We start from the raw sequence: 3,730 nt of genomic DNA, 5'->3' as shown, positions 1-3,730 counted from the left end.
CCTGATTTAAATGTTTTATTTTTAATTATTTTGGACACATAATACTTGTACATATGTATGAGGTACATGCAATGTCTTCACCCAAGAATACAGTGTGTAATAATCAAGTCATGGAAATTGCAGTATCTATCAACTTAAGCATTTGAGGGATATGAGTAGAAGTTCATTTATAGATATTTGTTATATAAGTAATTTCTTTACAGTTCGATATTATTTGACTTACAGAAAAATCTATAAGATGAGCTCCTTGTCAGAAAGTTACCAATGTTGCATTGAGAGTATGCATGACTACAGTGAGAAGTTATTAAGCACTTCTTCTAAGAAAAAGTTTAAGTGGCAATTTTTGACAAAAACTCAGAGTATTATCACAATTTCTAGTTTTGGAAATTCTTTCCATGTAGAAAAATAGAGACAGTTGGCAATTTATGAATAATGACTCAGCTGTTGAATAAGTCTAAAATTGTATTTTGCTAAATTTTGCTTACTAGATCATTAACACTTAGATGACAGGCTACAGCAGTGATTCCTATGGTCTGCTATAACTAAGCCATGTCCATGCCCAGTACCAAAAGGAGCTACTGATTGTAGAATTCCCTGGCAATCCTTATAAACTGGAGGTTGATATAGAAGTGTTTGCCTTCAACTTGCTATGTGAGCCTTAGAATAATTTAGAGTTTTTAACAGAAAGGTAGCACAGGTCATTAGGAGAAGTCTATGTCAGATAGAAAACTAAAAACTAATTCATGAATACCCATAGACTGCCAGTGTATTCTATGTATTAGAAAATAAGTTCTTATTCTATTTTATGGAGGCAGCATCTGAACCGCTTCCCATGCCTGGCTTCATTCTGATTGACTCCTTCTTTATTCCATTGTCCTTCCTCAACAGAAGGAGCTGTTAACTTAGTGGTGAGACCAGAGTCTCTGTGGGGCTACATGATATAATGCACAGGTTCTGCCCGAAGGGCAGGATCCCATCTGCATCTTTCATTAGATCAGGGCCCAGTCCAGAAAGGAAGGTGAGGTTTTCTCTTTCTCTGTATCTACTTGCCAAGGTGTGTACCTGTGGTAGTGATTTCTCAGCCCAATCATCCTTTGTCTGAATAGCACCCTGAACAGCAAACCAAATAGCCTATTCAAAATTTATAGGAGTTACAAATGGTCAGATTGCATGGGAAGCCTAAACTGCAATACATTGTGGACTTTTTCAATACCTGATTATTGTGCTAGTGCAGACACTCACTAAAATTAACTCCTTTCTGATAATATCTGTAGTGTATACAGTGCCCTCAGGAAGTCTGCTAGCAATACTATGAAAAGACAGAGCAGAATTTGGTGATTTCTGTGTACATGCTTTCAATCCCATGATAATATCAAAACTTCACTGCACCTTTTCAGTATATTTGTTATGATAACACTGTTAATGTCAAAGTTTTTATAAATTAAAACCCACCTCTTTACTATTGTAGCATTTTCCATATATATTTTAGTTTTTGAGCTGATACCTGAGATAAGTAGAACTATCCTAAGAGTTAACCCTTTGGACAGAAAATTTCTGCAGCTGTGCTCTTTACAAAGTTCAACAGAGTCATTCAGTAGCTGTCCACCACTAAGCACTTTATCTAACCTTTTGTGGGATCTGCGCAAGAGCTGAAGCAATCACATTGGCCCTTTCTTCTGTCATGTTACTGATCAGTGACCCCAGAGAAAACACCACCACACCATTCTCTCCAGAGCTCTGGACAAAGTCTTCCATGTCCTGTGAATAAAGAATGTGTTCCATCACAAACTGGTATCAGTATAAGAAGCACATTTGAAAAGATTGTTAAAAACATCCAAGAAGAGAAAATCAAGTATTATTAAGAATTATTAGAGTAAGGGCTATTTTTCAACTGAGCTAATCACTAAGTTCACATGAAAAGAAATGTGTATTATGTGATATATGGGTTCAATTGTGGATATTTGTGCAAATATGTGTTTGCCTGTGTATGCACGTATGTGTGTGGGAGGAAGAAATGAAGCAGAGCTGTTGCAAGGTAGTTCAGAGAGATAATGCTAGAAAATATTATACCCAGACTCTTCATTTATATCATTATATTTCCTAATATAGATGATTAAATGTGGCTTCACTTGGCTTTAATTCTATATGATTGGAGTTCTAAATCATTTTGTTCATTTCAGGCACTTTCCTGTGGAATTTTTTTAATGTGGAGCCATTGGAATCATTCTCTGATTATCACAAGGAGGAAATCTTACTAAGAGTTGTGATGATTTTATGCCTATATTTCTTTATTTCTATAATCTTTTATACCTTACTTAAAGTTTGTCAGAGTTTCCAAGTGTTTTCACCTAAAACACACAAACACACACACACACACACACACAAATGCACACACACTAAATAGCTGAAGGTTAAGAATCACTGATATTCAGGATATTGATACTGTGGTTTGGAATTTGAGTGAAATAGCCCCAAGGATTTCATTTATGATACAGAATTTTATGGTATGTAGTTACATAGTTGAATGATCACATTTCTTAAGTCATTATTTAGGTATGAAGCAATTTTTATCCTGAAATTACACTTTTAGATTGATGTGCTATTTATAACTGGCTGGGAGGGGCTATCATTATCCCCCCACTGTGTCCAACAGAGAGCACCTTTCCCACAATGGAGAGAACCACCAGGCCGTTCTGTCATGGACATCTGGTCACTCTGTTGAGTACCTCAATCACAGTATATAAAACTCCTGGTGAATAAGTGCTTATTTAGAATTGAATGAGAATTATTCTGATTTATGATTTCAATTTTCAGCCAATTTTTAAATTTTAATATATTCTATAGAGGAATAATTCTAAATTGCTCAATTTATTCTCCCACCTAAGAACAAACCAAAAAAAAAAAAAAAACCAAAAAAGGTAAACAGGAAAAAAATTAAAGAAAATAAATGTAGAACTAAATGTTTGCTGGATATCACATCAAAATCATAGACTCTTTTTTGTTGTTGTTCTTTTTGTATTAACTTAAGTAACTGTTTCTTTCTTTGTGTAAAATAATGATCAATTCCTTCCAACATAGCAAGTATACTTTCATATGTTAATCTGTGTGGTGAGGCTTCTGTTTAAAATTGTTTTTTAGAAAAAAATAATTCCCAACTTTGAAAAATATAGTTTTAACCAAATGACATCAGTTTTAATATGAGGGTCACTGTACTATTAATATTATTTCATGTAATACATGGGGTATCCAGCTATTCTGTGTGATTCAACTTACCTGAAGCCACATTTTGTGTAACTTGTGCTCAATGTTTTGTCTCACTGCCTCACTGCCAAAAAACCCTTCTTCATCCATTCAGTATAGAAGTAATACAACCTCTGTCCAGAATCATTACTGATGTCATTCTGTGACATCTTTATAAAAATAATACAAGATCAATGTAAGAAATTTTGCAATATTATGAAAAATGAAAAAAAAAAAAGATATTGAGTTTCACTCATACTCTCTGCCCAGAGATATTCCCAATTTAAAGTTTATGTGCTTTCCCAGGAAAGGAGACAACAAAAAAAGAAAACTACAGACCAATATCCCTCATGAATATAGATGCAAACATCCTCAACAAAATTTTAGCAAATAGAATTAAGCAGCACATCAAAAAAATAATTCACCATGACCAGGTGGGCTTTATTCCAGGGATGCAAGGCTGGTTTAACATACGCAAATCTATAAATGC

The 3,730-nt window shown here is 34.3% G+C and overlaps 1 protein-coding gene across 2 annotated transcripts in view; it reads right to left on the bottom strand.

The window, feature by feature from the left end:
• The window catches only part of LOC105819301 (UDP-glucuronosyltransferase 2B4-like), a 106,036-nt gene that overhangs the window by 8,865 nt on the left and 93,441 nt on the right, over positions 1–3,730 (bottom strand). The gene's annotated exons all lie outside the window — the stretch shown is intronic.

The sequence above is a fragment of the Propithecus coquereli genome, unplaced genomic scaffold (assembly GCF_000956105.1).
Source record: "Propithecus coquereli isolate 6110/MARCELLA unplaced genomic scaffold, Pcoq_1.0 Scaffold479, whole genome shotgun sequence".
Lineage (NCBI taxonomy): Eukaryota > Metazoa > Chordata > Mammalia > Primates > Indriidae > Propithecus > Propithecus coquereli.
Note: the sequence above shows the minus strand (reverse complement) of the source record. Positions and strands in the feature narration are given on the sequence as shown.